We start from the raw sequence: 13,780 nt of genomic DNA on the forward strand, positions 1-13,780 counted from the left end.
TGCACCACATCTTTTCAGTTGTTCCCCAAAGTTAGGGTGGGGAGCAGTGCTGTGTTTCTATCTCTTATTATTGGCTTAGTATATGATTTCAGGTTGTGTTTGTGCATTTGGTGGGGCTACTGTTTTAAAAAACACTGGGAAAAGCCCGTTCAGATGAAGAAAGAGAAGTTTCCCAGAATCCCAAGTTACCTGTTTTGCCTATGCCCTCCTCTAACTTTGGGATCATCATGACCGGGAGCTGACTCTGCCCCTCAGCCCTTTGAAAAAGGTATTTTTCCCGCCGATTTTTTAAAAACTTCTAGCGCGCGACTCGCACCACGCAGAAAGTTGAGAGTAGTCTCAAAATGACCCCCATCCATGACTCTCTGTGCACAAGAATTTTCGGAACGTTAGCTTAAAAACCAACCCAGTTATGCCCGAGTCTTTCCCTCAATGCAATCCTATGGGCGAAAAGCCGAAAACGCCGTTTGAGCCGCGCGGTTGACCCGATTTTCAAACAAATATAGCACGCGACCCGCACGACGCAGAGAGGTGAGAGTGGTCTCAAAATGACCCCCATCCACGACTCTCTGAGCACAAGAATTTCCAGAACGATAGCTTCAAAAAGAACGTAGTTATCCGTGATTATTTGCCGCAATGCAATCCTATGGCGAAATGTTTTCAAGATGGCGACCGGAGCGCTCCGCCTGAACTAGGAGCTCCGAAAAATGGCCGCTTCTCTTCGCCTTGCTTCTAGGGGTCCGCGGTCTGCTCCTACTCCGCCTCTGGGTAAGGCGGAGCAGGCCAATCCGCTACTGCTTCTACGCTCCTAATCGGAGCGGATCACACCCCTACTGCTGGGGCATATTACACATTCCATATATCACTTTCATAATATTATTTCCTGCTTTTTATTCCACATTATCCAAAATACTGCAACAAGTGTCACTGTGTCCTATGAGGTGTAAATGCACAAGAGAGATCTAGGGCATAGCTAGGTGGGGCAATATGCCAGGGTTCACTCCAGGATCATCCCTGTGCATTCACATGATACACAGGGGATCCCAGGAGCAGGGAGGGATGATCTCTCCCTTGGCCCGGGATATCGCCCTACACTTCTGTTGCATTTTTTCCATGGTCTCGGGATGATCCCAAGAACATTGCGGTTTGTCCCGGCTCCTCGAGAGGCCCGGGAGCAGGGCATAGGGCACAGAGCTCCTCAGGAGCTCTGTGCCCACCGGGGGTGGGGTGGGGCAGTGGGGAATTTGTAAAAGAAAAAAACCTTTTGTGCATGAGCGCACGAGCCTTCTCCTTTAAAAACAAAAAACAAAATGGCAGGCACAATGTCCTCTTCCTCCTAGGACATCGTGCACTACATGTAGACTGAGAGGGGGATCATAAAATTACAAGATCATAACCCTCCACCCCCCTTATCTAGCCATGGCCATAGAGCGCCATCGCGTTTCCCTACCCTTGCTTTCCTGTCCCACAATAAGGACAAGCAGCTTCCTCTTCCATCACATGGGGAAGAAAGAGGAAGCAAACAAGGACCACATGGCCCATTCAGCGGAAGTCAGATTTTCCAGGTCTTTTTTGCAACGAGAAAATGAGCAGAAGGAGCGGGAGATGTGTGAGAGGCAGACAGCGTTGTGAAAAGGACCCACAAAAACCCATGAGTGTCCAGTAATGAGCATGCTATAAAATGCTAATCTGATGATGCTCATAGCGTTACCATAATAGGATCGCAATGATTTGACACAAGATGTAGACCTGGCCTAGCTCAATGATGCCCTCCAGAGGATTTTGTAAATCACCCCCATGCCAGGATGACTGAATAGGTGAGATCTCACTCTTTGTTCACCAATACATATCCAGAACCTAAACCGTTTTACACAATGGTTTGTCCAGATAGAATTCTTACAAGACAAGTGGTCAACCCAGGGCTGTTTCTAGGGGGAGGCTACTTGAGCAATGGCCTAGGGTGCCAAGAAATCCAAGGTACCCCCAAGCAGCCAGCAGCAATAGTGGGCAAGTCTTGTTACACAGTAAAGGATAGTGCTGCATTGGCCAATCCAGGCTGCAACTGTGTGCTACTTCTAATCACAATATTTTATCTACTGTGTGAGGCAGCAAGCAGAACCAATCAGCTTACTAACTTTGGGTAGGGAGGTGCAATGAATGAGGGCATTGGAGCAGTTAAAGGCCCCCTGAACCCATTCCATGCTTTCCAGGAACCAATAGTGGTAGTGTGCAGGTGTCAAAAAGACCCCGCCTAGAGCGCCAGAATATCTTGAGACAGCCCAGGGTCAACCAATAGGGGAAGTCATCCTCTAACCCTTGAGGATGAGGCTTCCTAATACCAAGTGAAACTAGTAGTAATTCTAGCTCAGTATTGTCTACACCAGCTTTTCTCAACATGGTGCACACCAGATGTTTTGGAATACTGACGGTAGTCCTAGTCCAAGACATGTGGAGGGCACCAAGTTGGAGAAGGCTGGTCTACACTAATTGACAGTGGCTCCACCCCTACCTTAAGATGCTATGGTATGAATCTTGGATATTTTGCATGCAACACTTGTGACCTAGCAGTGAGCTATGGCTGTGAAAGCTGACGTCCAGCAGAAAAATAGGCAGAGGGTGGCAAAATAATAACGATGCTAGCCAATAGGGATGCTAACTCATTTCCCCCCCTGGATTCAGCACTTCCAAATCAGTTTGTTCATGTTGTGGAGCAGAGCCAACACATTCTGCCATGACTGCAGTTTGAATTTCCAGAATTATAAAGACTGCTGTGCAGGCACATTTTGCAATTCCTTTTGTACACATGGTTTCCCCCTGCCCCCCCCCCCCCCACCAAACACACCTGTTTAGCCAAACTTAGACATGAATGAACATGCACATTTAAAGAATTCAGCAATTATTTTCCAGCATGGGACAGTGTACAACATCATGTCAATATTCCTTTTACTTAATGGAAATGCTCCATTAATTTGTAAGTTACTGTAGATCCTAGTGTGTACTGTGCATCACTCCTTTTTATCAATACAAAGGTCTTCCCATCTAGTTACTTTGCATGCAGTGCAGATCCTAGTACACATTATTCCCCTTCCTTTTAAAGCTAAAGGGAGCTTTATTTATTTATTTTAACAGAAGTGTATATATGCACATACCTTGTCCTTTCAAAAAATTAAAGAGTATTATGGGGTGAGGTGGTTTGATTGTGCCCAGTACCCCCATTTGCAGACAGACCAGCTTTCGTTCCCCAGTTAAAGCCCTCTCCAGTTTGGCAGCATTCCTCGGGTTCTTCCTTTTTCTAAGCCATATCCTATCCACAGTTCTTAATGCAATTCTTAACCTCAATCCATCTAGTACTGAACTCAGGTGGTGAGTGCTGACAAAAAATGGAACCAGGGGTTACATTCTAAGGATAGGCAGTGTTAGGGAAATTTTCTCAAACCCAGTAGGGAAGGAACGACTTCAGACCGGTCCAGATGCAGAGGCTTTATCTTACTACGTATGTAAGAGAAAGGCTCACCTCCAGTGAACCGGAGGCTGAACTCTCTGCCCATCATCCATATCAGCATACTTTTATACTCATCAAAGTTGCTCTGATGAGATCATACTTTTCCCTCCTCCCTCCCATGACTAATCACAAGTCCCATACATGTTCCATAAACAGAAAACCATTCTTACATAAACAATGCCATATTTTGGCAGCCTTTGACCGGTAAAAAATGTTGCATTCTGTTCTTTGATAAGCACCCCAAGGAGAAATTGAGAGTCCAGAGTATACCCTGACCCTTCCAAAATGCCCAGTCAGGGGACTTAGGTGATCAACAATGAAGTGATGCACCTTTATGTCTATCCCATGGTAGATAAGGAGCCAAGAGATCAGGACAGCCTTGAGCAGCCGGCCAAGAGGCTTTCTGTGCCTCCAAATTCAAAAACATGGAGGGGAGGGGGGAAAGGGATCAGAGTATTTCTGGGTGCTTGGGCACTTTTCCACAACAGACAAGGGGTTTTAACTGCGTACTTTCAGATTTCCCTGTCAGCAGGACTGAAGGCCCAAGGAGGTAGGATCAAAATACCAGCATATTTTAGCTAAAAAGTCTTACTTCTAGTAACCACGCCTTAGGAGAGGCATTTTAAATTTTTAGAATGGGGAAATGTGTGCAATTGTTTGGAAACCACCAAATAATCAATGATCAAGCGAAGGGGACCTGGCTCTCTGAGGAACTCCAGAGGTTCAAATTAAGACCCCAGAAAGGCTGAATTTGCTTCACGGGCCTGAAGTTCAACATCCTTGCAGTATTACAATTGACACATGACCTGGTTGTGTCTACTGGATTCATTGCCCTGTCATAAGAAGCAGAATCTGATCTTGTTACCAGTACCCTCCACCCGTAGAGGCTTGGCTGCTCCCTTTCCCTGGTGCTGGACTCTCACAGGAGCCAAACTGCCATAACAATTACAATCCACCCTGCCAAAGGTCTCACCCCACGAAGAGGGCTCTCTCTAGGAAGGATTCCCGCACCAGGAAGCACCAATCAGATTTCAACACACCACAAGCCATCCCATGGGAGATAAGTAGAAACATCGGCGGCAACTCCACCCAGCAGAAGAAGGAAGAGGACAGCTGCAGAAACGCAAGAGGCATGAGCCCTCAATAGCCTCAGGCCCTCTCAAGGGGAAAAAGGCCAACAAGGTTAAGATTCAAAACATTGCCTGAGAAGCACAGTGGATTAACAATGTACCAGCAGGTGATACATCCCACAAAAGTGGTTCTTTCCCACTGCTGGGCAGGCCTCACTTTGTCAAAATGGGTCCTTCCTCCCATACTAAGAAGTCAGGACTTTTCCACTCCCAACACTTTCAGACAGCCCTGCTCCTCACAAAGGACCTGTTTTAGGATGGAAGGCTAATATCATTCAGAGGGTTGAACATATAACTTGCAACATTTTATTTATTTATTTATTTATTTATTTATTTATTTATTTATTACATTTTTATACCGCCCAATAGCCGAAGCTCTCTGGGCGGTTCATCATCTCCCTGTTTGCACACAAATGGAAAACAACAACAACAACAACACATTGGAATGTTTTGCACAGAATTGCACACATAAACAGCACAGCCAAAAACAGGATGGAAGTTATTGAATGGCAGATGTCATTCACAGGAGGATTCCACCACAGGGCTTCACAGGTCAAAGGACCAGGCTTCTATAATTACCTTAATTGAGTATTAATTGGCAATTAACCTGCAACCTGTATGACTTGGCTCCTTTGTAATTACTCCATTTGATAGGGATTTGTTAGGTGCACAGGAGCTATTTTAAGATGGTTCCAGATATCTACGTCTTATTGATCCCAAAATAGATTATTGCTGTTTGCATCAAAATCAATGTTCTTAATGAACTCCCACCCCACTTGAAATCAATGGAAGGTTTCTATTTCCATTGTCCACATGTGTGACAGGTTGTTATCTAATGTTTTTAATGTTGTTCTTAACTGGATGTTCTAACGGTTTTAAGTGATTATGTTTATGTAAGTCACCTTTGATCCAAAGGTGAACATGAACAAGTGGGGTAGAAAATATATAAATAAGATTGCTTCATGTGACCCTCCAAGCACTGGATTGTGGCAAGTCTTTGCGCATATCTCTGTCTTGGGTACTTCCTTTCGAACGTTCTTTGCTTGGAACTGGAGAGCAGGCAAAAGAGATCCAGTGTGGTGTAGTGGTTAGAGTGTTGGATTGGGACTCAGAGATCCGGGTTCTAGTCCCCACTCAGCCATGGAAGCTCACTGGGTGGCTTTAGGCCAGTCACAGACTCTCAGCCTAGCCTACCTCACAAGGTTATTATTATTATTATTATTATTATTGGTATTTTTAGCCCCGTCCTTTTGCCTTTGCCTACTACTGGAATGAGGCCCCTGAGAGCTTCCCCAAAATGCAATCTGACCCTCAGGCTGAAAGGGGTTCAAAACACCCTTCAAAACACCTTTCAGAGGAGCAGCGATTCAACCCAAAACACTGCATGGAATTGACATTGCAATTCGAGGCAAAATGTTTTCATCATATTCACCACCACTTTGTCCAAGTTTGTTTCACTAAAACATTTCACTAATTCGCCAGCTCATTGAACTGGGAGTAAGTCCCACTGAACTGAATTTCCCCCTAACTCCCCCAAAGTAAAATATACCATGGGATACCTTTTAACTTGTGTGTGTGTGTGTGTGTGTGTGTGTGTGTGTGTGTGTGTGTGTGTTTGTATGTGCTTTTAAAGAAATTTGGTGCTCAAGGTGGCTGCCTTGTTTGCCCCTACCCCTCAAGAAATGGTGGACCACTAGCACAGACACCAAAAAAACCCCAAAGATCCCATGCTACTCTGCATGCTATGGCAAGCATGCAAGGAAATTTACCTCTCTGGATCCCTACTTAATGGCCCCTACTCAATGGCCCCCTCAGGCTTATTGCTTGAGACATTAGGGTGTGCCTGGGCACACCTGGCAGACTCCTTGCGCACACCTGGAGGGAGGAAGTGTCTTAGAAATGCTAAGGTACGTGCTAGAGCTCTACCAGTGGCAGAGTTCTACCACCCACCCCTAAAAAGGCCAACATGCTAATTGCTTTTCTACCTCCCAATCTTTTCTCAGAGCTCCAGTTTGGATTCTTCGCAAATGGATTTACATCCATCCATATACATTTGAAGCACAACAGATGGAAAACAATCTGTAGACCATTCAGTGACATAGATGAGTGTCCAGGAAAAAAAATGGAAGCGATGCAACATAATTTAAAGAGGGAAGTTAAGTCATCCATCATGGTATCTGTCGTGGTCAGAATATATATATAGTCATGTCAACTCTTATGCCGTTGTAAGCTCTCAGCCTATCAATCTAGCCATTTCACTAGTGTCCTGCCTGTCACTCTGCACTCTGCCAAAGTCTCCAGCTTGGAGATATTCTGCATTAAGATCCTTGACCTTCCATCTGTTTCTGTCTCTGGGCTAGGAGATGAACTAAAGTTTCACATCTGTGGTTTCCCCATTCATGCCTCCAGCACCAAATCTCTGAGTAGGACATAATTAGGTATCTCATACAGTTGCTTCCCTTGTGTTGTACATGAATTATGTGGCATTAAATCTGAAACCTTTTTGTTAAAGGAGAGAAAAAGAAAACTTCTCTTCCAAACCCAGATGGATGCAGCAATTGAGGGGAGGCTAATATTTGCATTAGAACTGAACCAAATCATTAATCTTAATTTAAATTATGGAATAAATTTACATTCTTATCATACAACTGCTTGTTATTAAAGTGTATGGTTTCTAGCAGTATAATAAAATAGTGGATGATCCAGCATCATATCAGGGCCATCCTTACCATTAGGCAGAGTGAAGAAGTTGCTTCAGGCAGCAGATTGTGGGAGGCAGCAGCATGGTGTTGGAGGAGATGACTATGGACAACATGGCCTGCCCTGAACCCTGCAAGATGGCCTGTGGCCTTCAGGTGCAGTGGAAGATTAAACTGCCTGTTCGGTCAAATTTTGTCTATGGAATGGAGGAGGTGCCATCTTGTACTTCACCTCAGGTGGCAAAATAATATGGCCTGGTCACCTTTTCTATAACACCACTATAACACCAGTGTGAACACCTTTCCGAAAGCAGGCAACACCTTCTACCACACACATTGTAACGCTGCCACCAGACTTTTACTTCAGGCCCAATACCTTTCCTTCTCAAGAATACCTCTACTTCAATGTGAGGACACACTGGCTTCAGCACAAGACCTTGACTTCAGTGTGGGGACACAGTGGCTTTTTATTCTGATATATAATACTCTCTTTATCACTTTTACCATTGGTAGCCACAAGCTGTAGGCATGGGATTTTGAAAAACAGAGACATATTTATTATTTACAGAATGAAGGGGTTAAACAGTAAATAACCACTTTCCTCCTGCGTATAAATAATTGAGTTATAGTAATATGTCACTTAAAAACCTTCTATATATCCTCTCTGACACACACACTAAATTCCCACTCTAATTCTATGAACGCAGATCCTAGGCACTATTTATCTCCTCACAAACCCTATCTATCGCTTCCCTATCTAAAACTCCACATGCACTGCTCCCAGTTTTTACATCAAACACCATTTCACTCCCGCCCCACTCACTCAGCCAGTCATTGCATATATATGCAAATACAACATACCTTCATCCTGCACACTCTCTAGATCTACTTAGCAGGAAAATACAGTCATAATATGAATGCATACATTCATATTAGCTAGACCAGACTATATCCCGGGGCGAACCCCGGGATCGTCCCTGTGCATCCACATGACACGCAGGGGATCCCGGGATCAGGGAGGGATCATCCCTCCCTTGCCCCGGGATACAGCCCTTCCCTTTGGGCCCGATTTTTCCACAGTCTCGGGCTCAGCCCGTTTCCACAGGTTTACCCGGCTCTGCGTGATTACTTGCACGGGGCTCAGAGCTCCTCAGGAGTGCTGTGCCCATCGGGGGTAGGGTGGAGGAGCAGGGAAAGTAGATAAAAAAATTGAAAAACCTTACCTTTGCGCATGAGCGTTCATGCACTTCATCTCCTTTAAGAAAATAAAAAATGGTGGGCATGACACCTCTCTTCCTGAGGTCGTTGCGCCTTATGTGTAAACGAGGGCGAGATCTCGCATTAATCGCAACGCAAAGTCTCCCCTCCTCTTCCCCGGAACAAAAGGTAGGTCTAGCTAAGGCCACAGATTCATAAGAGAGACTGAAAGAACTGGGCATGTTTAGCCTGAAGAAGAGAAGACTGAGGGGAGACCTGATAGCACTCTTCAAATACTTAAAAGGTTGTCACACAGAGGAGGGTCAGGATCTCTTCTCGATTATCCCAGAGTGCAGGACATGGAATAATGGGCTCAAGTTACAGGAAGCCAGATTCCTGTAACTTGGACATCAGGAAATACTTCCTGATTGTTAGAGCAGTACGACAATTGAACCAGTTACCTAGGGAGGTTGTGGGCTCTCCCACACCAGAGGCATTCAAGAGGAAGCTGGACAACCATCTGTCAGGTATGCTTTAAGGTGGATTCCTGCATTGAGCAGGGGGTTGGACGATGGCCTTGTAGGTCCCTTCCAACTCTACTAGTCTATGATTCTAAAATATATGCATAAGACACATGTGATATGTGATACATCACACTTCCCCTTTTACCTTGTCCATTGTGCCTTGGCCCCTCCCACCCTCTGAAATGTGGCCCCAAAATCTTCTTCAAAATGGAATTCTGTCCTCAGGCTGGAAGGAGATTAACCCTCTTTCGTCAGAATATGCCAGGAGATCTGATCATGAACCACATCACATCTCTTTTGGCTCCCAGTGAAGTGAATTAGGATACTGCAATGAATATATATATATATATATATATATATATATATATATATATATATCCAAGTAACTTTGTCATTTCCTTTATCATATAATTAAATATTGCCAACTTCATCTTATGAGGCAACCTAAACATTTTTAATGGGATTCCAAAAGATTCACCAAATAATGAAGTGTGCAATCAAGTGGAGTGAAAGAAATGACAGAAATTAATACCAAATGCCTGAATAATGAACCAAAACACAATGAACATCTGTTTCTGTGAACTTTAATAAACAAACATTTCAAATCCAGGCAGCGTTTGCTTTGGGTCAGTACAGTTGAGCACAAACAACTTGAACTTTACTCTGAGTATTTGCTTCTTTGTGAGAAAAATCACCTCCTCAGTTTAAACAGTCTGGGAATTGAAAGTAAAGAAAAAATTAAAAGGCTCTTCTGTCAAGTTTTCATTCACACTTGGGTTTGAGTTTGTCAACAAAGGACCTGATTTGCCAGAAACACATCACCCACCAAGATATGCTCTTGAAAAGTTAACCAGTTGTTTGGTTAGCTAAAAAGGAGGGCCGGCGCTACCATTAGACTGAGCGAGGCAGCCACCTCACGGCATTTTGGATTTCGCAAAAGGGCTCCTAATTGTGAGCTATTTAATTTATTGTAATTTATTGTTGTTCTCTGCAATACTGACCGGCAGGTGTGGGATTTTCTGCCTCAGGTGCCAAAATAACTCATGCCTCCTTGTCTTGGAGGCATGCAGGTCCACCACTTGCTGCTCCATCTCAGGAAGCAAAATGACTTTTGCTGGCTCTGCTAAAAAGAAACGTGGTGGTGGCAGGGTGTGGGGTGGTGGTACAAGCAGCTTCAAAGAACACAATACATTGTATCTTGCAGGATTAGGCTGTTATCCAGCACGCTGGTGGTACAGCTTAGGCTTTCTGGAAAACCCACCCACATAACCTTGTTTTATTCTGAGAAATCCTCAGAACAAAACAGAGGGTGAGCAATTGCTCCCAGCCATTTGCCCTCTAACTTGGGCTGAGGATCCAGAGCAGCTCAGAGTGCTAGCTAGGCCCAAATGTCTGGCTCTGAAAGGGTCCTTCCTCAAAGCCAAGCATTGGAGACGGGGCAGGAGATCGCCTGTACAGTCATTATTCTCTCAGGTAAGCCATTATTCACTCAAACCCCACCACCACGACTTGAAAAAGTCCTCTGAGCTCTATCCATGTTGCGCTAGTAGAAAAAAATTCAGGAATTGGGATTGTTCCGCTAGTAGTTGCACAACTACTTGCAGAAGAACTAGCAGAAGCTACATATATATTAACGAAGTCTTAATAAGTTGTGCCCTAACTTGTGGTGCAGCTTCCAGAATGCCTTTTTAATGACTTGTGCAACACCTAGTGAAACAACTTGTGGAATACTTTGTTCAGCACCTTGTCGAAGAATGTGCTCAACAGCTTACAAAATGCCTCGTGCATTAGTTTGTGGAACAACTTGTGCAATGAATTGTGCAATGGCTTGCACAAGCAGAATCGAAGTATTGGATTTGCCACTTCTGTAAGGTGAAAACAGGGCTTCTGCAAGCAGTAGAAGCTTTGCACTAGCAAAATGACACAAAATGCCACTTAGTTAGATACTAGTGGCTTATAAGCTTATACTTTGCCTCTTGAACGTTAGTACATATGCTTAAAATTCTTAACCCTTTTTAAAAACAGATATTCTGTTTGTTTCCTTTATATTTTTTAGTTATTTCCATCAGCGAGACTCCTGATGGAGGGATGGACAGATGGGTTTTCAGATCTGAGAGACCCACCATTCACCCCAACCTGCAATATGGAACTCCTTTTTTAGGTGGTGGTATGTCTGGACTCTCATGTACACATGTGTGTGCTTTTGCTTTCTCTTAACAAAAATAAATACAAGAAAATTAGAGATGTGCCACTGATATCACCCATTTTAGGCTGGCAATAGGGCTCCAACTGACCCCCGAAGTGCCCTGGCCTGCTCTTGTGCCTTTAGCAGTAGCTTGTTGCACAGAAATCAGCAGGTAGCTTTTCAAACCATTGTGATATTCAGCACCTTTATGCCTGTTTTCTGTGGTTTTCAATGCCCTTCTCATTTGCAGCATCAACAGAGTGCTCAGCTGGGAATTAGCATAGCAATCCACTATTCCAAAAATTGAATTACTGGGTGCTTAAATTTTTTACTGCTACAATTTCTGACAGAATCGATGCCAACAGAAATCTCCTATGAAGTACTTGGCCATTGCTAACTCAAGTGAGCTTAGTTAAGAGCACATAGTAGAACTATGGATTTTGCTACCGCAAGATGTGGTGATGGCCAGGAACTCAGATGGCATTAAAGGGGGGTTATACACATTCATGGAGGAGAAGGAGATAAATGTCTGTGGTCATGAAGTTGATCTACTACCTCCAGGATCAGAGGCACCATGTCTTTGAATGCCAATTGACAGAGCACAATACCATGTCCTGCTGTTGAGCACTTCCTGTACAGATATAAAGAAGTACTTCTTCACACAGTGCATAGTTAAACTATGGAATTTATTACAAGATGTGATGATGGTCACCAATTTGAATGGCTTTACGAGAGAATTAGAAACATTCCTGGAGGAGAAGGCTATCAATTGCTACTGGTCCTGATAGCTATATGCTACCTCCAGTATCATAGGCAGTACGCCTATGTACACCAGTTGTTGAGGGACATGGGTAGGAGGGTACTGTTGCACTCATGTCCTGCTCGTTGGTTCCCTGTGAGCAGCTGGTTGGCCACTTCATGAACAGAATGCTGGACTAGACAGACCCTTAAGGCATGTCTACACCTGCCTTTTCCCCCAGGATCATCCCTGTGCATCCAAATGTCACACAGGGGATCCCAGGAGCAGGCAGGGACAATCCCTCCATTTTCCTGGGATAATCCTTAGGTGTAGAAAGGGCCTTAGTCTGAACCAGCATGGCTCTTATTTTCTTATGTACTGTGTCAAACAGGATGCTGGACTAGATAGGTCTTTGGTCTGATCCAGCAGGGCTTTATTTATGATCTTCTGAACAGATCCAGTTGTGTCCTTCACAATGCCACTGTCTATCCCCCATGATGCCTCTGCACACGATATTTAAGCTGGGCCACAACTAATAACTCATGTCTCACCCTTGCTCTTGTTTGTTTGCTTTGTGATCGCTGCATGTATCAGTGTGATTGTTCTATCCTCAACAGAGCTATCCTGGTAAATGAGTAAGTTTATCACACAACAGCTCACACTGGCCCAAAGGGCCTCCCGGCCTTTCCAACTCCAATGCCAGTAGATAAACACTTCCTGTTTTCAATTGAATAGTCACTTGGCTGATGACCAGTATAAGCTAAAGCAACTCCCCTTATCTACAACATGGTCCTGCCATCCAAATGGCCACTTTTAAATAGGAAGAGGAAGTGAGAACTGCTCTGCCCTAGACTGAGGCAGTCATGTGACTTGTGACAACATGGGATGGATCAGCTTTTGATACTTCATTGAAACCACAACTTTTGTAGTAGTGGAGTGCTAGGGTAATCAACGTAGGCCAGAAAGAATACCATTTAGAGCAGTTGTGGGCAACTTGTGCCCTCCAAATGTATTTGCCTACAATTCCCATGATACCTCATTATTGGCTATCCTGGTTACGGCTGATGGGAGTTGTAGATCAATAAACCTGGAAGGCAACAGGTTTGATTTAGACTGGTAAACTTGGACTGGGGAGAATTTGGTTTGAATCCCCGTCCCTCAATCATGAACCTCACTGCATGATTTGAGCCAATCATTTTCTCTTTGCCTAACCTACCTTGCAAGGGATAATCTCCACGAACCCTAAATTGAGCTTCTTGTAGGAAGGATTGGATATAGGTATAATTGGTTAGCACTCTTAAAAATGATGTAAGTTACATAGAATCATAGAATAGCAGAGTTGGAAGGGGCCTAAAGGATATCGAGTCCAACCCCCTGCTCAATGCAGGAATCCACCCTAAAGCATAACAACACTTAGCTTTAAGGGTTATTAATGTAATTTCCATTTGGAACTTGCTTTAACTTCCTCATTATTTGAGTGCACTGGAATCTTTACTTCATGCAAATCTGCAGTCTGAACTACTGTTGCTTAGATCATTCCTGTGTGCATTTTGAACTGCATTAAAAATCAGGATTATGCAATAATTCACTACTACTAAGGATTTCTGACATTGGGGTTCACTTGCTCATTTTTAAGTGAACTGACCTCATTTGCACTTCCCAAACTAAAATTCAGAACACAATTAAGCTTTGGATTGCAAACTTCTCTGAATTTTGCGATACCATTCCTGGCTTTAAAAAAAAGACTGTATTAGGGAAGGTTATGTACAAATACGCATAAATCAGGGAATGCTGACTACAAAAA

Source organism: Elgaria multicarinata, chromosome 6 (assembly GCF_023053635.1).
Source record: "Elgaria multicarinata webbii isolate HBS135686 ecotype San Diego chromosome 6, rElgMul1.1.pri, whole genome shotgun sequence".
NCBI classification, from domain to species: domain Eukaryota; kingdom Metazoa; phylum Chordata; class Lepidosauria; order Squamata; family Anguidae; genus Elgaria; species Elgaria multicarinata.